This window comes from Protopterus annectens, chromosome 10.part0 (genome assembly GCF_019279795.1).
Source record: "Protopterus annectens isolate FY-2018-M chromosome 10.part0, PAN1.0, whole genome shotgun sequence".
Classification (NCBI taxonomy): Eukaryota; Metazoa; Chordata; order Ceratodontiformes; family Protopteridae; genus Protopterus; species Protopterus annectens.
The window spans coordinates 593,423,656-593,446,146 of record NC_056744.1 but is presented as its reverse complement, the minus strand read 5'-3'; positions in this window follow the sequence as shown (position 1 = coordinate 593,446,146).

The following is a 22,491-nucleotide window of genomic DNA, read 5'->3' as shown; positions in this document are numbered from 1 at the left end:
ATTGACCTCAAGGCTTGTAGAATCAATCAAGCTGCTAGAAAATGTTGTGTCTTTTGGCTTTTCCCCGGTTAGGGGTCGCCACAGCGGAACTCTGGTCCGCTAATGATTGGCAGTAGATTTTTACGTGCTGTGTTGCCGGCCCTGATGCACAGCCTTCAACGAAGGTACGCCCATTCACGCATGTCTCCACACAGAAGACGCTCTAGCTGAGAATCGAACAGGACAATGTCTTACTGTGAGGTGACAATGCTACCGCAGCACCACCACCGCAGTAAATAATTTTGAATTATCTTTTTGACTTGAAATCAAATAGTTTGTATCCTTGGTAAGGGAAGGGAGGCTATCAATGATGCCATTTTGAACAAGACCTCTATGAACTCTAATGTCTGAGATGATTCTAGATGACATTTGTTGTGATTGATGGTAGTTTATAAATGAGAGCAAATCTGGAGTACATACTCTTGTGCCTTTATCAGAAGATGCCTGGTTGGAGCAGTTATGAGCCAGTCATCTAAGTACTGAAATACCCAGAATCCCTACAGTCTCAAGTGAGCTGCTACTACTACCATGCATTTGGTGAACACCCTGGGGACTGTGGTGAGACCAAAAGGAAGGGCTCTGAATTGGGAATGAATGGCTCCCAGTCAGAAGTGTAGGTATCTCCTGGATCATCTGCTCATTTTTATGTGATGGTATGCATCCTGAAGATCTATTGAGCACATCCAGTTGTGCTTGTGCGGGAAGGGCAAAATGGACTGAACCATGACCATCTGGAATTTTATATACTGAACTGATTTGTTCAGATTGCTGACATTCAGAATTGGTCTCCAGTCCCCTATCTTCTTTGACACTAAAAAGAATCTTGAGTAAGTTATGCACTCTTTCTGGTCTGGGGAACCTCTTAGATGACTCTTTCTTTCTAGCAGCTTTTTTTATTTTTAGAGCTGCTGCTTTCCTCTGATTGGGTGAAACATCAGGAATTTTGTTTAATTTTCATGGTGGGGGGGGTGGTGGTGGTAGGGAAAAGGGTATTATATAACTTCTAGAAATAATCCTCTGCATCCTTGTATCTTTTGTACTGTCTAGCCTGGCTTTCTGCTGCAGGGATAGATGACCACTTAGTGCCTCCTGAGGTGGGCAATTGGGCCTCCTTTCAGGAGTGCTGATAAGGTCTGTCAGAGAAGGTATCTCTGGACCCCTGGTTCTGCGGGCCTCCTCTGCTGCACAGGTGGCGTCTTCAGTTAGAGTTCTCCCCCCTCTGCCCTTGGGGGAACTATCTCCACATGAATCATGGAAAGGACCCTGAGACTTTCTGAAACACATTTTGACCTCCCCATTGATTCCTAGAGAAGATTTTTTGAGGAGTCAAAAAATGTACACCCACTGCAGATAGGGTCTTATCATCTTACTCACACATGGAGAGTGTGTTTTTCACTTTAGGACCAAACAAGAAACATCCATCAAAGGGAACCTTGATGAAGGAGGACTTGAAGGGCTTCACAAAATCACACTGGGTGCATCCAGGCATGACTCCTAATGGAAATGCTCGAACCCGCCACCCTTCGGGTACCTTCAGCTGCATGAGAAATGAGCCTCATGGATGAATTTGAAATGGATTGTAGGGTATCCAACTGTGAGGCAAAAGAGTTTTGTGCCTCAGAAGTAATGGTCCCAGAGAGGGATTTGGAAAGTTCTTTAATCAAGTCCCTTTGAAGTCTGCTAAAGTGTGCCAAATAATTCAGTGACCTGAGTACAAAGGTTGCTGAAGCATATGCATGTTTTCCAAATCTGTCCAGCATCCTGGACTCCCTGTTAGGGGGGATGGATAGATGAAGTCTGTTCTGTGTGTTCCTTCTTTGTGGGTGCTGCTATGACCATGGCATCTACTGGTACTCCTTTGCTCCAAAATTATCTTCCTTTCAGTGGTGCCAGGATCCTGTCTGGTCTCTTGGGGATCAGCTCAACAGTGCTGGGTTCCTTCCATGCCAGCCTAGAGATCAAATCAATTACTTCATTAGTGGGTGGAGTCACCCAGGAGGTAGATGGGACAGACCCAAAGGCTTCCATGAATACCGATTCCTCTTGGGAAGGGTTATCAGTAGACCAACCACCTCTTTGCTTCAGTATCTCCAGCATGTCTCCAAAGGAGATGTCATCGGGTGGTGATCTTGGGGACCCTACCCCCTCATCGAAATCAGTATCTTCTGTGACTGACTCTTGAGGAGTGTTTAAGTGCCTTCTCTTGCACTTTATCTTCCTAGGGACTTTTTCAGTGGAATGTTCCACAGAAGTATCAGAAGATATAAGTATACTCTGCCAGGTAGCCTGGAGACTTTGGACTAGATGTTCCTGTGGAGTAGAGTGTTGAAGCTCAAGGCACAAAGACACGTGGGATTTAGAAGGAAGATCTGAGAGGGTGGAATCATCTGTCCTCTACAAACAGAGAAGACTGTTTCCACCACCTCAAAGGTAGAATGCTCTAGAGAGAAGGAGGCTGATGGAGCTGAGAAGACATGTTTCCAGACTGTTAGCTCCCTCTGCCCGTGAAGGCAGCCTACACAAGGCAGAGGTTGTAGCTGAGATGTCCAATGCCAAGGCTTCAATGAGCAGAGATGGCTCCAGTAACTTCAGAGTCGACTCTAACACCTCCGATCCAACAACAACACTACAGATCTGAGAGTCATCTGGCTCTGACACACTCAAAGCTGGTGCACTCAGAAAATGTATCAGATCTGAAGGGAAAACAGTCTTTGGATCTGATACAGATGGTCCCAGAAGACCCAGATCCAAGGTCTCTGAAGCCAGGGGTCAGATTGGAGAAGGAGCCAAGATGGGTGGAGTACCACTGGTAAAGGTCTCTGGACTCAAAGGTGTAGGAGCCAGGAGAACTCCCATCTGAATCTGTGCCAAAACAAACTTCCTCATCATTCTATCCACATGAACTTCTGTCAGGCTTCTGGAAGAATGAGAAGAAGAGGCCACAGAATAGGACCTAGAATGGTGGCATCTCTCTAATAAAGGTGATGGCATCCTGGAAGGGACAGGATCCAGAGAGGATACATACTGGGTCCGAGGAAGAGGTTTCTGATCTGAAGGTATTAGATCTGATGAAATTGACTGGGCATGTGAGGCAAACTGATCCAAAGATTTAGTCTTTGGATGTGACTATTTCAATACTTTATAGGCTGGCTCCCTGGTAGGATCAGAAGATGGATTGGATGATCCAGAGGAGTCTGACAGCCACTTCCTGTGCTTTTTTTTGTCTAATTTGGAGGTTTGAGCTCCAGAAAATGATTCTGAGAAGGTTGTTGGATGAAAACCTTTCTGAATAAGTTTGTTTTTACAGTCTACTAAGGCTGGTGGGTTAAAAGCTTTACAAATGTTGCACAATACCTTTAAATGAGTAGAGCCTAAACAATATACATATGAATCGTGTGCAGCAGAAAGAGGGATCTTATGCCCACAGACCTTACACTTTTTAAAACCTGGAGGCTTTTCAGCCATCCTGAGAAAATATAGCACAAAGAATAATAAAAAGAAACTTTTTCGTTAGAAAATCAGAAGAAAGAAAGAATAAGAAAAAATTACCAGCAATGGTAATTAGACAGGCTACCGCAAGGGTATCTTAAAAGAGGGAAAAGGAATTATCAACAATGATAAGCTAAAATTACACTGTTAAAGTGTAGGATAAGATAGAATATACAAGGCATAATGAAAAAAAGGCAAGGATAGACGTTTAAAAATAATTAGTTTACTTAACTGTCAAGAAACCGCACTAAAGCTCAAGCAACCACGTCCATACATGAAGGCAGCAAACGAGATCTGAGGTATGGTAGGGGACTACAGCATTACGGGTAAGGGAGGAGCTTGAGAGCTTCCAGTATCCACAAGCTGTAAAAAGCAGCCAAGTCAGATCTGAGGGTCAGATCCGAATCCAACTATTGAGGAATGAATGAAAATTGACAACATCAGATCAAAAATATACATTACACTTTAGCTGTTCCTTTTAACTTGACATTACCCCTGACTTTGCAGGCTATCAGCTTAGTAACTGATGTATGCCTGGTCTGCCTTATCACTCAACCAGTTCCCAAGTCAATTACTGTAACCTACATGCTGATGCTTTGTTTTAGGTTTAGCTATGTCTAAAGTAAGCTCACAATTTGGCTAGGGATTTTAAATGTATCATTATTTAAATTATCTACAAGTAAATGCTTACTTGATTTGTGTCTCTTTGTGTCTTAGGTCTGATGAAGTCTTTAATTGCAGAAAAAAGTACTTATCTGATTTCTTAATCTAATAAAGGATAGTAGTTTTGTGCTCACTTTGTTTTACTCAGTTCTTGTTAATCGTAACCACTTTGGTTTAGCAGTTGTTTTAATTGGATTGCTGAGTAATAAGTCATTTGATTGTTTATCTTTGACCTCTGTTGCTGCAGCTGAGCTCCAATGCAAGCCAAAGATCAGCACTGATACATGCTTGTTTTTAATTTGACAGTGCTTTGACTATTACACACTTTCTAAAAATGCTTCAAGAAAGAACCTTTAATAATATGACAGCATTGTGTACATGGGGTAATGAAAAATGAAAAAGGAATTGCATTCTGTTTCATTGGATATGAATCTTATAACCTTCCCTTTCATACTGTATAATTCTGAGTAAATCAGAAAGCAAACCAAAGTTTTCAGATCATCACCAAAAACGTACTTAAAATGATGTGGATCTTTCATATAATGGTTATATGACTAAAACAACAAATCAATAAAGCAGTGTTTATATGTAATTTGCATCATAACATTCATTCATTATTTATTTGTACATAGACTGTCTTAGTTAATGTAGTTTAGTTGCTGATATTGTCAGCATTTTAGTCCTTTGTACATATATTAAGAAGGGTGCAGGTCTACTCATGTTTGGTTTTAAATAAATAAAAGTAATATGAATATGTGCACATAATTACTTAATTTTCCTGTGTTGATAAAGAGTGGACTAGTTATACTATGTACATCTATGCAGAGATGGCAGTTTTGAACTGCATAGCAATTTGACAGACCCTTACAAAAATGGACGGTGTGCATTGCTGAAACTCATGAGGCTGGTGTCCTGCTTTGCCTCTTGGACCTACACGTCTTGACAAGTTGATGGATGGAGTGGATGACAGTCGACTCAAAGTCTTTCAAACCGACCTGCAAGGCTGCTTTTGTAGTGTTTGATGAAAAGCAGTACACATATAAGCAATGTGATTTTTGAAAATGCATCACTGTTAATGTCATTCTCTCCTTTTCGTATACTGGTGTACTAAGAAACAGGCAAGTCAACCAGAAGCACAAGTTACTACAGCTTATGAAAATTCCATTTCAGAAATCTGATTTGCTGTTTTCTGTGTTAGAAATAATGCACAGGAAGAATTTAATTCAGCAGCCAAAGTTACATCAGAAGCATAAACTGGCACTCTACAGATATGCATTAGGAATTCTAATGCATGGCTAGAAGGGCTGGAAAGAAGAAACCATTGGTTTCATGCCTCAGTCCACATTTCCAATAAAGTATTAAATGAGATAACACATGCATGTTTTCTTGCCTTATTGATACACCCTTTTTATACCTCACTTTGCTACTAACAAATTCATTCTGTACCTAGAAGTTTTGCATTACAAATACATGTAGCTCAGATGGGATGTCTTTTTAAAGGTGAAGTGTTAACCCTACAAATGTGTCAGCATAAATGACGAATGAAAATAAGACTTTCACTTGCAAAAGGTTGGGCTCTAAATCTCATAAACATGCCCTACAGCAGAATCGGGTGGGATCTGCAATGCTTTCTTCCATCATGAAGTGACTGCGTTTTTTGACAGGTAGACTAAGTCACTTAAGTGTAAGACACTGTGTGCCTGCATCTAGGTAAGGTCTTTGATGCTACGTCATACTTTAGTATTATTGAAATGCATACTTGCCTGAAAATTAAAACCTTCGAAACTCCAGTTTTGTACCCTTTCCTGGACACTTCCTTTCTGAAAATTAAATGGCCATGTTTTAGACCAGCTGTCCAATGTTGCAATCCAATCTGCATTTTGTTCATCAACCTATTTGCATAACACTGCAGCCAATACAGACACCTGTGAAACTTTGCTGATTATTATCCTTTCATTTGACCAAATTACATTTAGTAAGAATCTCTGTATTCTGTAGTTTAGCCAATGTTTTACTGACATTAACTCATGATACCAACTTCAATTCTTTTTGATTTGTACACTAACCTATTGTGTATGTCAGATATCTTGTTAAAGCCTTAGTATTAATTCAGGACTAGCACCCCTTTTATGATGTAATACCTTAACTAGCCAATCAAAGAACAAGGCTTTGCATAATGGCCATTGGTAGCTGAAAAGCTGCCCACTTTCACATCTGAGAGACATTTCTGTTATACTTTTTGAGAATATTATTTCTAAGACTATTCCTCACTGAGCAGGTTATAGTGCCAGCGTTCAGAATCCCTTTTCTTGAAGGGAGTCAAGTCTAATGCTGTTCTTTTGTGCGTGTGCAGAAAGGGAATTCTAGATGACATATAACACAGTAAAGACTATGATCAAAAATATATCTTCAATTAATCCATTCAGAGGTAATATCTATAACTTTCTTCCATTTCTCCTTTTCAAGAGAAGAAGCAGAACAAATACAACCTCCAGTGAAGCTTGTACTGCCATGATTAGTCCTTGCTGTAACCTACATTTTCTTCTCTCCTGACTGTTTACTTATTTGTTCTGTTGCACTGATTCCTTTCCTCATCTAGGCAGTTACTCTTCTTCTTAATCCATTCCTCCATACATCATTTATAGACTGATTATTAACACAGACTATTTATTAATCTGTTACTTCATTATTAACACAGACTATTTATTAATCTGTTACTTCATTATTAACACAGACTATTTATTAATCTGTTACTTACTGTTACTTACTTATATATGCTCCTGTCAGCACTTTAAATGAAAGAATGATATATTTCCCAAGGATGATGATGATGAAACTGGTGCGGCATGTGAAGGCATTGTATTATAAGCCTGAGTCAATGTACATTACAGAGTGCTGTCAGCATTGCCACAGCTGCAGTACAATGGGGGTACTTATGTACGATTCTGTCTGGGAAGAAATTTTTTTAAGGCTGGCAATTCATGGTTGAATATTTGAAGGGAGCTACATAGATGATGCCAAAGAACAGTGCTTTTTATTTATAAAATCCTACTGCCAGAGTCTTGCTTTAACCAAAACAGGAATGAAACATTTACTACAAAAAAAGAAACCACTACATAATGATAAACATAAAAAATAAACATTAAAAATATTAAAAGATGGAAACAGTACAGTTTCTAAGTGCTTTTGTCTTTATTTCATTAAGACTTTATCAGAGAACCATTAACATCCACTAGTAGCTCTTTTTAAACCCAAACTCATGAGAAATTAATCCAATCAGAAACACCAACAAATTACAGATTCATATGACATGCAATTCCAAAAAAACCTCACATTTGATAAAAATATTGTATTATAAATTATTATTCAGTAAACATTTAAAATGCAAATCCCCTTTCAAACCCTGAAATTGCCTGCCATTCAACATCCACTGTTTTACATAACAATAATAATAATATTTGCAAACTATTATTATTAGATGATTATCCCTGTATTGTTTCCTCCAGAATGCCCTTAACTTGATGTTCAGTAGAGTCACTCGTGTGTGTGTGTGTGTGTGTGTGTGTGTGCGTGCAAGGCGTCTTGGCGTGCGTGTGTGTGTGTGTGTGTGTGCGTGCGTGCGTGCGTGCGTGTGTGCACGTGTGCGCATGCGTGTGTGTGTGTGTGTGTGTGTGTGTGTGTGTGTGTGTGTGTGTGTGTGTACTTTTGGTACAACCCCCTAGAGCACCAATTAAATTAATTAACTCTGTTTTACCATCTGGACCTATTTATTTTAACAGCTGCTGTATGTACAGCAGCATTTCCTACTTCATTATTTATACCAGTAAGAAGCCAGGATTACTGCCTTTCTCATTATGCTGCCTCAAAGATAAAGACATGTTGTCTTTCTTCTGTGAGTAGTACAGCACTGTCATATACCATCCAGGCCTTAGCATCACAGCTGCATTCCTCTTCACTTAATTCATTATTTTCAGTTTTATTTGCAGTTTGTCTACCTTTTTGCTTAACACAAGATATGTAACTGAAAGGAGCTCCTTTGCAAATATTTTCTAATGCCTGGTATGGTTGCCCTGACTTACACTGTTTAGAGCAATAGTATAATGTTGCATATACCTTTGAGAGTTAGACACTTGCAAATCTCTTCCTGCCCTTTATGCATTTGTTTAGTTTTTAGTGCTTATTATTCCAAAGCATGGCCAAAAATATTAGAAAGGACAAGGGACTACTTGGAATTCTGTGTGGGGACATGTCCTTGGCACGTGCCAAGAAACATGACATATAGGCATGGAAGGGAAAAGAAGGTACTTCTCATAGAGTTTGGCTATGGCAGCATGCTTCATTATCAATTGTTAATTTTAATATGTATCCCCCATTAACTTAAAAAGAGCTACATACTTTGTAAGCTATATTTATTAAATATGCCAAAATAACACATAGGTAACTTTAAGTTGCTTGTTGGGCTAGTCCCACTAGGCTTGTAGCCTCTTTCAGTGGTGACCCAAGGTGGTATTTATACTATTAAGGGAAATTTGACAAAGGAATCAGGGAACATTCCCTACGCTGTTTTCAATAGGTGCCACAGGATCATTTACATTTACCTGAGCTACCACCAACCCAAGCCGATGGAGCCTTAGTTTAATGTCTCATCCAAAGGATGACACACTCAGGAGTGTGCAACACCTACCTTATGCTGCACTGTAGTGTCAGCAATCCATCTACTTGATGTGGGAATAGAACCCTTCTGCAACAAAGGTGTGTGTGCTACCTATTGCACCAGTGACATCAGTATTAGCTGGAGCAATTGTGGAAGTATATATACTATAGGCCTTCACATTTTTCTATATGGTCTGTCTTATACAAAGATACATAAGTTTGGATTGCGTCTTTTGTATGTTTTCTAGCTTTGCTGGGATATTGGGAAAATGCTGATGAGCTATCATCTTTTCCTGTAAACAAGTTGCATGTGTAATTTTGACCAAGAATAAGTTTTATAGTGATACTGTTAGCAATTATTTTTATTAATCACATTTACTCTTAGCTGATTGGCACTCTTCTTACTTTAGCATGTCACTGGTTATATCCTCTTCCTCTGTCTTAGTTCACTGAGATTTGTTGTGGTCTTTCCTCACTTTGACACTGCTATAATGCTTCCACTTATCACATCAGTTTTATTTCAACAAAGTAGCAGGGAATAACTTGAGTTTGTCCTTGGGCTTGGATGTGCAGTGCTGTTGATGAGATTTGTGCAGTAATTTAAGTTCATTGCTACAGTACCAATGCATTTGTGGAACTAATGGCCAAAGTCACTGAATGCTTTGAGGTGTTAATAGTGGTGGTTTGGGTACATGCTTTTTTAGCAAATTTCTTTTCTTGATGTATTTGAAGTGTACTGTTCCTACAGTCAGTGATAGTCAGTGTCTGTGTCTGGGTGCACCTCAAAATTTCACAATGTCATTGCATGGTGTATCTCTTTTCAGTTGGGTAAAGTAAAGAAAATTGTGTGTCAACTAAGATGATAACATTTTGCTTTGGCCACAAATGTCCATCACAGAACTAATCTGCTGTATAGGTCATTGATCATATACCATGGTGTTGTGGAAAGCTACATCAGATTTCCTAAAGGTTATTTGTATAACAGCCATACTCAAGGAACTAAGACAGTTTAAGAGAATAAGAATTCTGTACAACACTTTTGCAAACGTACCGTAGTTCTGCCTGAGCTGATGGTTTCTGTAGTCTATAGCCAGTTGTCTACTAGGGGTCAGTCTCATAGCAACATAATCTCAGATGTTCCCCTTATAAGGGCATGGAAACCAGGCATGTGACTTTTTCACTCATTGCATTCAAAGACAGGTCACTAGATGTATTGCTCTTGCAAAAATCAGTTAATTATCAAGGCAAAAGCTGCCAGTTTCTAATAAATGGTCTTAATCTGCTGCTTTTTATGAATCACTATTATTTACAGTCTTTGAAACCATTCTTGCAGTGTACTTAAGGCTTCATAATTATTATTTGCAACTCTGTATTGTTTATAGACTGGTAGCTATGCAAAGCATAAATTCTACAAATGGAAGTATTTTATATGGATTTTAGACACTTTTGTGGTCTGTGAAAATTGCTACATCTTGAAAACAAGGCTCAAGGGGTAATGATAAGTAGTTCTGGAAGTTTCCTTTAACAGTGCAACCAAGTTAAACAGCTCTTTAGGAATTATATATCTTGCACTAGGAATTAGAAGTTAATTATCATGCAGCCTGAAGCACTTCAGCCTGAACCTGTTCAACAACAATAATTAAAAAGAATTATCTGTCTTTTGATGAAAAATCATATCTTACAAATGATTACGTCTTTCTTCCATCCTTATAATAATATGTAGCTCGTAGGCCTGTTTTTAAAACTATAATGGCATCTCAGCTCGATAAACTCAAGTAAGATAATTAGAAACATCTAGAGGCTTAGGTAAAGAAAATGGAAACACACTTGCAGACTTCAAAGAGATTTCCTCACCCCCCCCATTCATACTTTATTATATTGTATAATCTGCTAATGCATGCATTTTTAACAGTTTTACTCATTTCTGTATGCAGTCATGTTTGCCACCTCTCCCTATTGTAAGATTAAAACTGCATATAGCACGACAGTCTTCCACCATGAACATGAGCAATTCTCATATTACTGCTAAAGAAACCCCTTGGTCATTTGACTTGATGTTAAACCCATCTATCTCTGGAGTACTGCGAACTGTTTTGGTTAAAGTAGAACCACATGTAAAACTGAAAAAAAACATATGTTTTTCAGCATCTCTTGAACTTCTCTGCATTACTAATGTCTCTGTGTCAAAGTAAATGGTTATTATTATTATTATTATTATTATTATTATTTTCTAATCTGTTATACCTTAAAATGCCCTGAAAGGGGGCTGCCATTGGTAGCATGATTTTGTTTTGCAGTCATTGCTTTTGCCTTTCTGATATCATTTTAAAGAGACGTAGGAGTATCATTTGCTGTGTTTTTCTCTCTCTACAGCTTGCAACAACTGTGATTGCCTACTTTTGACTGACAGCATCAATCTGCATTTTTAATTACTTTGCTTTTTTTGATTTTCATTAGTGGCCATTTCTCATACAGCAATTTAAGGAATATTTCAATGACAGGTTTCAAGATGCAAACTAGCAAACTAGAACAAACCTATAATAAAATAGCTAAATTTGCCACTAACCTCTCCTATAAATCCCATCACAGCCTTGCCCTGAAATCTTTGCAGTGGCCTGAATTCCCAGAACAACTTATCCTTCCACAACTGCATATAATACACTCAATTCTTTATATCCCCACGTCCTGCCCCTCTATCTCTAATATTATATCGCTATATAACCCCCATGTCAACTCAGTTCATCAGACAAACATCTTGTGGACATATGCAAACCATCGAAAAACATTGGCAAGTTATTATACAAATACTCAGTTGCTTACTCCTGGAGCTCACTTCCTCACAATATAAGATGTATCCCCCAGGTCCCAATTCAAACTAGCACTCGAGCACTACCTACAGAACATCTGGTCCTGCCCCTGTCTAGCTCCAACCTGATCCTACGTACCTTCTTCCTAATACCACTTCCTTATACTCACCATCTTTTTTCTTTCTTCTCTTCTTGCCCCTCTCCCTTGGAAAACATTTCCAACTCCCTCTGTGAGTAAATAATTCCTTTTTTTCTCCTTGCTTCCATACCATCATGTTGATACTGTACATAAATACATTTATATAAAAACTTATACAAAGCAGTGTAATTATGTTAACATATTTTGTTGTATAAATTCCTTTTGTGATGTAATTTTCTTTTTGGAATGATTGTAATTGGAGCTTTTCTCCTCGAGTTTCCACTGAAAATGGGCCTTTGGCTCAGTTGGACCAATCCGGTTAACAAATGACCATAAATAAATAAATAAATAAACAAACAAATAAATAAATAATTGTTCTTTTCAAAAGAACAATTGTAGTTCATTGTTGAAGTGTGAGAAATCTGACCACTGTGATTAATAGGTGTCACTTGGCTGAGATGGTTTGTGTTACAGTCACAGATTTTAATATTGTTAATCTTCCTTACTCATCTCACTGCCTTACCTCAACAAAATACTGTATGCAAAGCAAAAATGATGTAACAAAACACCAGAAGAAACATGCACTTTTACAGAAAATACTGTGTAAAAAAAATGCAAAAATGAAATACTGATAGAAAAAAGAAGGGTAAGATGAAATGTCTTTATGGCACTTAGAGTTTGATTAAAGAGAAAGATAACCAGTTTGTAAATAGATAAGTAAACTGAGTTTTTTTTTCTTCTGCAAACTAAGCTTGAAAGCCTTGCTTTTGTTCAGACTCCAGGCTACACTTTATCTTTGGTGTGACGCTGGCAATCTGTGACTGAAAAGGTGCATTTAAATGTCATTGTTTTCTTAAAGGCTCTGTAGTTGGAATAAGTACCCTAACCTAATTACTCTACCACTCTTAGTAGTCTTTGTGATGTAATAGATGATGAGACAAATGCAGGAATGAAAGGCAAACAGAAATAAGTATGTTTATACATAAAACAAATGGAATAATCATTAAATGTTTTTTTTTCTGTGCGCACTGTGTGCAACGCTGAATTATAGGGAAGGAAAATCACTTTTTCTGAAGAAAAACTTGACATTTGGTTGGAGTTCTCCTTTAATAAACAGTCTCATTGAATGCTTTCCTGTTTGCTTTCATTTCTCTCACCTGAAGTTTATGTTAAAGGTAAATTGCTGCACAAGGAATGGCAGACAGCCTCAGAGATAAACCCTTCTGTCCTAATGCTTGAAGATGTCCAGTTTGGCAGGTGAAAGGTTTAGGGCAGAGAATATGGACAAGAGCAACTGTCTTCTAGGAAAGTGAGATAATTATGAGATTGCAGGAGAAGGAAAATACAATGAGAGTCAGTGTGATTAATTTTGTTTGGCAGGCTAGCGAAGCAGATGTGACATCACTGGACTGTAAAATGAATTCATAGGTGAATATGAGTATACAGGATAGTATAGGCAGAACATTATGGACTGATGGTAATAGGTGGGATACAAGAGGTATATTATCACATCACTGTGTGTCAAACATATGACATGTGACACATATGAAAGCAAGGGAAGACTTTTGAGGCAGACAGAGGAATGGAGGTTATGTGCTACCACATTTTGATGAAACATTGGAGATTACTGTAAGGCATTGGGGGCTGTACATAAACAATCATATTAAACATTTAATAATATGTGTCCATTGTCAAAGAAAGTCCATATATACTGCAAAACTTATAAACAAAAGAAAAGTGTCTAGATCTAGGAATGTCATTGTCTCCTTTACTCAGTGCTCATTAGGCCAGTCATCATAATCATCAACAACACCCTTTTCCCCATTATCTACATGAGGTTAGGGTGTTGTGGCAACTGTTGCCATCTCTCTATTCAGTGTCACTCTCCTGCCTTCTTTGACACTCATGCCTGACTGTCACAGGTCTTCTCTCACACAGTCCATCCACTTCTTTGCTGGATGCTCTCTTTCTTCCTACCTTCTTCCTGTTTGTCCCAAATCTTCTTTACCAGATTGTCTTCTGCTTTTCTGCACATGTCCAAACCACCATAATCTGTTCTCTTTGACCTGTTCTGCATTTGGAGCTACTTTGATTTCTACTCTTATGTCCTTATTTCTTTATCTGTCCCACTGTGTGCATCCCACCACCCATCTTAGGCATTTCATCTCTATCACTTCTAGCTTCATCAACTGCTCTGCCTTTACTGCTCAGGTTTCTGTACCATACAGTAATACTGGTAGCACCACTGTCCTGTACACCTTACTTTTCAGCTTCTTTGGCATTCTTCTGTCATACATTATATCTGACACTCTGCTAATTGGCTGCAGCCCCTCTGATTCTAGCTTTGACCTCCTCTTTCAGATTTCCCTTCTCCTCAACCACCTCTCCCAGATACTTGAAGCTGTTAACCTTTTCCACTATTTTTACTTCTATCTCAATTCTCAGGTTCTTCTGAACTCCACCATTTAATGCCATTATGACTATCTTATCTGTACTCAGTTTCATCCCATGTGCCTTCAGTTTTGCATTCCATTCCTCTACCCCTCTGAAGTTCTTGCTCAGAGTCTGCTGTAATGTCACATTGTCTGCATACAGCAACTGTGTTGATCTTTCTCTTCTGATCTGTTTGCTAATGTAGTCCATCACCAGTATGAACAGCAGTGGACTCAGAGTTGAACCCTGGTGAACACCTACTTCCACTGGGAACCCCTCTATGAGACCAAATACTGTTTAATCAATAACCGATGATGTGGTGTGGTATATTGAAGATTTACCATGGTTGGTGTAGTTTAGTCATGAGTGCAAAGCCAGAGTGATTAAATAAAGCCAACCTTGGGTAAATTTCAATATCAGAACAGGTCCCTGCACGCAGGTAAATGCATGGCTCCAAAAAGCAAAGTATCAAAAAAGAAATGAGCCAGCAACTGTAAGCTGTAACAAATATTAAAATACATTTATTAGATTACATAAAAAGAACAAAAAAACAGACCGGTTTTGGCTAGAATAATTTTTTAGCCTTCATCAGTGTTGAAAACAGAAGCATTCATTTGTTACTTTTAAACAGAAATATAAATTAATTGCATACCATGATTGGTTGACTCATAAATATTCATTTAGCCTGGGTGGAAAAAGTCCACCCAGTTTAACGATCCATTTTTTTCTCTTTTACATCCAATATAGAGTGCCATCCTGCTTTATTAAATCTGTCACCCAATATTCTATCAATAATCATAAAATTGAAAGAGGCTGTAGGGTGTTTTATGGTATGCTTATACAAGGCATTGCTGGTTCTCTTATGTCTTATGTCACTTAGATGCTCAGAGATCCACAATCTAAGTGGCCTGGAAGTCTGTCCTATGTAAAACGCAGAACAACTAAATGAAGCCAAATATACTAGCCAGTCACTACTGCAGTTGGCAAAGAAATCAATATCAAAAAAACACACCGCAATTTCTACTAGAGAATTGTTTAGACTTGGTGACCTTATTACAGTGGCTGCAATAACCACAGGGCATGCATCCAGTCAGTCTGAACCCCGAGATTGTTGTTTGAATGCTATCTGTAGAAGATGTCCTGTGTAGTCGTTTGTAATGACTCAAATGTGAACCCAGGTTCTTGCCTTTACAAAATTAAAAGTGACATGTGTCTCCAAGATATTGTGTTAGGGTGTTATAAGCCAATAGTATGTTCCAGTGTCTCTGTACAATGTCCGTCAGTGTATTAGTGTTCCTGCCATAAGTAGTCATAAACTGTATGACATTGCCAGTGCCCCGATGCTTCTCCGTATATTTGAGCAGATCCTCCCTGTTGAGATTAGCAGCATAGTTGATTGCTCCTAGAACATAACCCATTTTATAATCCCTGTTTCTGAACCTGTTAACCAAATCCTTGCGAAAAATTTTGAAAGAAGAATCTTGTGAGCAGATATGCCTCATCCTAATAAACTAGGATTTGGGAATGGTCCTAGTGATATGGGGAGAATGAAAGCTGGATGAGTGGAGTAAAGAATTATATTGAGAATATTTACGGAAAACTTCAGTACGTAGTGTATGGTCCTCATTTCTACTGATCTGAACATCTAGATATGTAATGTGTTTTCTGTGATAGTTTACCGTGAACTGAAGGCCCCATTTGTTGTCGTTTAAATATTTAATAAATTCCATAAGATAATCAACATCCGACCTCCACACCATCCAGCAATCATCCAGATAGCTCCTCCATATGTCAGTTTTCACCCAAATAGATGTTGTGTCACATCATAAATATGCTCCTCGACTTAGGCCATAAAGAGTTCTGCATAAATGGGGGCAAAAGATGCCCCATAGCTGTTCCCTGTACCTGTCAGTAGCATTGATTTTGGTAGAAAAAAAAACATTCTTGGTTAACACATATTCTGTTAAGCATATCAGGAAGGTGTTAAAGCCTGGTTCATACACATTAGATTTGTATAACCAGTATTCAGTTGCATCGAGGCCTGCCCAATGTGAGATGTTTGTGTAAAGTGCACAAACATCCAACGTACAGAGGAACCAACTCTCCTCAAGTTGCATCTCAGAAGCAATGCCCAAAAACTCCGTAGTGTCCTGAAACCTAGATCTAACCCATTTCAACAGGGGATGAAGATGTAATGTAAGGAATTGGGACAAAGGTTCAGTAAGTGAACCATTCCCATCAACAATGTGTCTACCAGGTGGATTGAGGGGATCCTTGTGAATTTTGGGAAGAAAGTATTGGCTGCATGGATCTGACACTGTGAGATGGAATTTGGTTTTATCGGTAATGATGCCCTCCTGCAATGCTGACCCCAGAAATTGGTCAATTTGTTTTTTAAACATAAATGTGGGGTCCAAAGGCATTTTGGTATAATGACTACTGTCTGTCAGTTGTTTCTGTGCTTCGGCATCATATTGCTGCCAATTCATAACTACCACGGCCCCTCCCTTATCTGCAGAAAGAATCACCGATTCCTTGTTGTCAATTAACTCATGTAAGCTGTCCATATCAGTCTTTGAGAGATTGTTTGCCTTAACATTAGTTCCCCTAAAGTTAAAATGTAGATCTTTGAGCACACAAGATTGAAAAAGATGAACATTATGGTGCATAGGTGGTACCATAAAACACCCTACAGCCTCTTTCAATTTTATGATTATTGATAGAATATTGGGTGACAGATCTAATAAAGTGGGATGGCACTCTATATTGGATGTAAAAGAGAAAAAATGCATCATTAAACTGGGTGGACTTTTTCCACCTGGGCTAAATGAATATTTATGAGTCAACCAATCACGGTATGTAATTGATTTGTATTTCTGTTTAAAAGGAACAAATGAATGCTTCTGTTTTCAACACTGATGAAGGTTAAGAAATTATTCTAGCCGAAACCGGTCTGTTTTTTTGGTCTTTTTATGTAATCTAATAAATATATTTTGATATTTGTTACAGCTTACAGTTGCTGGCTCATTTCTTTTTTGCTACTTAAATTTCAATATACCACTACCACGGAGCCAGGTATTACTATTATACAATGACATTATTTAAGAAAAAAAAATACTTACTTTTCTTAAATAATGTCTTTGTATAACAGCGCATTACTGTTCTTCCGCCGGTGGTGGTACACTGCTTTCTTGTGTTGATGTACTGCGCATGCGTATGGGACTTGCATTCCTACACATACCCAGTATATCAGTGCTTTGCAACAGAGAAAAGAAAGTCTCTGTTGCTCCGTTTTTTTTCTTTTTCTTTTTTTTTTTTTTATTTATTAAAAAAAAAAGGTTTTGGACACTTTATACCAACGGAAAAAAGTCCATGCGACCGGACCTTTTTCTGTTGGTATATTGTGGGATTTACAATGAGCATGCTGGCCAATCAGTGTGCATGTTTTGGAATATTAATGGGGGGGTCATTGTATAATTGTACTTAACTCAGTGGGTCCTTCTACATAGCCTGCACTAATTCCACCAATGTTTCTGGGACTTCAAACCACTGCAGGATTGCACAAATCAGCTTTCTTGGGACCTTGTCACATGCTTTCTCCAAGTCTAGGAGTGTCCAGTTGGACTCATTCCTTATCTCTAGCTTCTTCTCAACTATCTGTCTCACTGCAAACATTGGGTCGTTTGTGCTGCATCCTGATCTAAATCCAAACTGCTCATCTCCTATCTTACTTTCTATTACTTTGCATATTTATTTATCATTCACCCTCCCCAGAAACTCATGCAATGTGACAGGAGTCTGATACCCCTGTAATGCCCTCAGTTGTGAATATCCCGTTTGTTTTTGAACACTGGCATTAGTATGCTTATTCACCATTCCTCTGCATTGCACCTTTCTCTACACAGTGCTATGAGTACCCTTAGGAGCCATTTCTCCTCTATCTCATGCAGCATCTTTAGCATATCTACTGTGACCTCATCTGAACCTGCTGTTTTCACTGCCTTTATTTTGCTTAGTGCTGTTCTTACTTCTTCTTTGGTGATCTCCTCCTCTTCTCTCATCATAGGACGTGTCTGGGACAGTAAAGCTTCTGTTGCACTCTCTTCATTCAGAAGATGCTGGAGGTACTCCTTCCATCTGCCTTTGATGTCCTGTGGACCGGTGAGCATATTGTTGCTGGCATCCCTTATGAAGGGTGTCTGATTATTTTCTTTATCTTTCTGTCTTTGCCTTGTAACCTGTTATAATTTCTTTGTGTCATCTATTGACAATTTACAGAAGCTGGAAGGGTGACTGATGCCTTGTTCTTTGTTATTCCAATTCCTTTCTTAGCTTTTTTTGTTAGCCAATCAGTATTCCTTCCTAGCCTGGTCCATCTTTTCTATCCCCCACTTTTTCCTGCACTCCTTTCTTTGATGACTTCTTGGACTTCTGCATTCCACTGCCAGCTTTCCTTATGTACCTTATTTCCATACTTGGCTTGGCCGTATATATGTTTGGTAGTTCTCACACATGCTATTTTGAGGCCCTGCCATTCTTCAACTCCTCTGATTTCCTATTTTTCTTGAGGTGCTAGAGCTCTGAGTAATTCCTTGAACTGTTGTGCTTTCTCTCCATTGAACTTCCAGGTTTTCAGCCTGGTCTATTGACCTTATAGCCTTCTGTGACCACTTCTTGCAGCTGTTTGTGGCAACCAGTGGTTTATGTTGTGAGCTGACTGTTTCACTGGAGATGATTTTGCAATCACTGATTCTACCCCAGTGCCCTTTCCTTACTAAGATGGAAGTCTGCTGGAGTTGCAGGTTGGCTACTCTTGTGCAGTATATGATCTTGTGACTGTCTGTCTTTCTGAACCATGTAGCAGCTACTATCAAACCATTTGCCAGAGAGAAGTCTAGAATGGCCTCTCCTTCTTTATTCCTGTTGCCTCATCCATGTGGACCTAGGCAGTCCTGATATCCTATTTTGTCTGTCCCAATATGTGCATTCATGTCACGCCTTAATAACACCAATTCATATTGTCCTACTTTATCTAGTATGTCAACCCAGCATCTAAACCTTCATGGCTTCACCCAACTAGTCCAGTCACCAACCAGAATAAACAAAAACTCCAACAAGCACACTACCCTGGATTGGATACTAGTCAGCAAGATTCCCCAGTCCTATGTAGCAGGCGGCCTATCAGATAGCCTCAGTGATCATTCCCCAACATTCCTACTCAAAAAACACCTATACCAAGTTAAACCGGTAATCTACCGTCAAATACATAAAAAACTACACTTTAACCCAACCACATTCATCTCATCCCTCAAAGAATGTAACTGGCAGCCTCTAAATCACCTCAGCCTAGATGATGCAGTCCAATTTTTCAATACTACCTTCCTAAGCATCCTAAATAACCATGCCTCCATAAGACTTACCAGAACCAAAGCCCAACCCTCCCCATGGCTACAGAAAAAAACATTAGGTCAGAAATGAAAAACAGAGATAAAGCCTGGGAACACTGGTGCAAAACCAAAACCCGCTCAGCTAGACAGAAATTCATGGAACTACGCAATAGAGTCAAAAAGCTAATAAAGGAGGACAAAATCCAATACTACCAGTCTGCACTCAACTCCTCCCAACACAACCCCAAACAATTCTGGACCTCCATAAACTCCATCCTCCACCCAGGTAAAATCAATACCCCTGCACCTAACATTCCTCACTCCTCAGAAAATATTGCTACCTCATTCAACACACACTTCACACAAACCGTACTGTCACTAGCTAGACAACACACCTTCACCCAGTAATCTCCCCACACTTTTCTCATTTTCTCCCATTCTTACCTCTAACATAAGAAAATTCTTAACTAAACTTAAACACACAAAATTAGCAGCAGACAACCTCCCAAGTGAATTTCTACAAATTGCAGCTGACGCCCTAGCCTATCCAGTTTCCATCTTGATTAACCGATCTCTGTCAGAATGCTAAATCCCTACACTATGGAAAATATCACACATCATTCCCCTTTACAAAGGCGGCCCTTTCACAGATCTAACCAACTACGGCCCCATAGCATATCTGTTTCCACTCTCCAAAATACTAGAGAGATACAGTCACTCTCAAATCTCAGACTACCTCCTTACTAACAACCTGTTTTCTAATACTCAACATGGTTTCCAACCAAACCATAGCACCACCACTGCCTTACTCTCCTTTACTAACACTATCCTTCACCATAGAAACAATGGCCATCTCTCCTCTGCTACTTTGCTGGACCTATCTAAAGCATTTGACATGGTCCTGCACAAACAACTCTCCTCTGTGTACTCAATAACCTATCCTTTTCTCAATCAGTCACCAACTGGTTTCAAAGTTACCTGTCTGACTGCCAAGAATCTGTTGTATGGAAAAATGACATATCTCCCCAACTACCTGTCTCTATTGGTGTTCCCCAAGGATCCATACTTGGACCTCTACTCTGCTCTATTTTCACCAATAATCTAGCCTCTGTCACCAAACATGGCACACTCATACAATATGCAGATGACTCAACCATCATCTGCTCCGCCCAGTCCCTACCTGAACTGCAAAAGGACACACAGCATGCCTTTTCCTCTGTTGAAACTTGGCTATCCGATGCCCAGTTAATACTAAACCCAAACAAAACTAAACTCCTCATCTTCGAACCCACCAAACATACTCAAAACAACTCTCACTTTAACATCACAGCAAAAGACAACACCACTATCCAACCAACAGATCACACCAAATTGCTAGGAGTTGAAATAGGCAACAATCTCAAATTTGACATTCACATATCCATGACCATAAACAAAGTCCACCAAAATCTAGGAGCCTTATACAGAAATAAGCAACTCCTCACCAAAGCAGCTAGGATTTCAGTTGCAAATTCACACCTTATCTCCACCCTACTTTATGCCTCTCCAATATATACCAACCTAAGGCAATGCAATCTAAATAAACTCGAGACCTGCTACAACAAAATCACCAAATTCACCACCGGGGCATCCTACCACAGTCACCACTGTCTCTCACTTACTGAACTAGGCTGGCTAGAACTCCCTCACCTCCTTTAATGATATCAACTCACACTCGCCCACAAACTGGTTAACCATCCTCTAAAGGTCCCATCCCTCCAGTATCTACTCCAACCCTATCTCACCACCAGACCACTACGATCCAGCAACAAAAATCAATTACAGGTTACTAGAGCCAATAACACTGCTGGAGAAGCACTATTCTCCAGCACTATAGCCAAATTATGGAACATCTTCCCCCCACAATAACCTCTCTACCATCATGCACCCACTTCAAAGCGTTACTTAAAGCGCATCTAAAAACATGCTGGCTATGCCCTTGTAACTCTCCCCCCTAACTTCTCCCTCTCCATCTACCCTCTACCTCTCTTCCACCCCACAAACTACCTTTGATTACAGCAAGCTCTGATACTTCCATGCCTATCTACTTATTATATGACAGTAACTTCTTATTGTAACAATTGTTAATATCTGCTATGACTTCGTGGATAGAACAGATGCTAGTTATCTACTGAATGTAATATGTTCTTCAACTGTAAATATGTTTGTAATATTTTAATTGCTAGGATTTTTAATGTGTAACTATGTCTGTAATATTTTAATTTGTGGAGCTTTTCTCCCCGGGCCTTCACTGAAAATGGACCTGCGTCCAGTCAGACATTCCCGGTCAACAAATGTAAATAAATAAATAAATAATGTCCTGCAACTGCTGTCTGAATGCACTCTTTTCCTCACTATCACAACCCTGCTGTGGGGCATAGACTGAAATTATCAATACTGCCCTGTTATTACACTGAAATCTGATTGTCATGAGTCATTAGACCAGCCATTCAGTATAATGCTTCTTTGGCAGATATCTGTCCAGACACATGCAGCAACTGGAACACCTACAGTGATACCATACTAGAAGGATACAAGGCCTAAATAATGTTCTACATGGACTGACTCAAAATCCTGTCACTATACTCTGTAACATGCAGAGTGCTAACAGGTGGCCAGTGTCTGCCATACAAAGACATTCTACAGCCTAATACTGATAGATTTACTGCATATCAGCAAAGTCATATGGCATCAGAAATGAATGGTCAAGGGATCTAACCCTCTTCTGTATCATCAACAGAATGCTTTAGATGGACAGGATACCGCCACTCTGGGACAGACTCCCCACCCTTATAAGACAAAGCTCATCCCTATCCATATACAAGCACAACTTGGATCTATG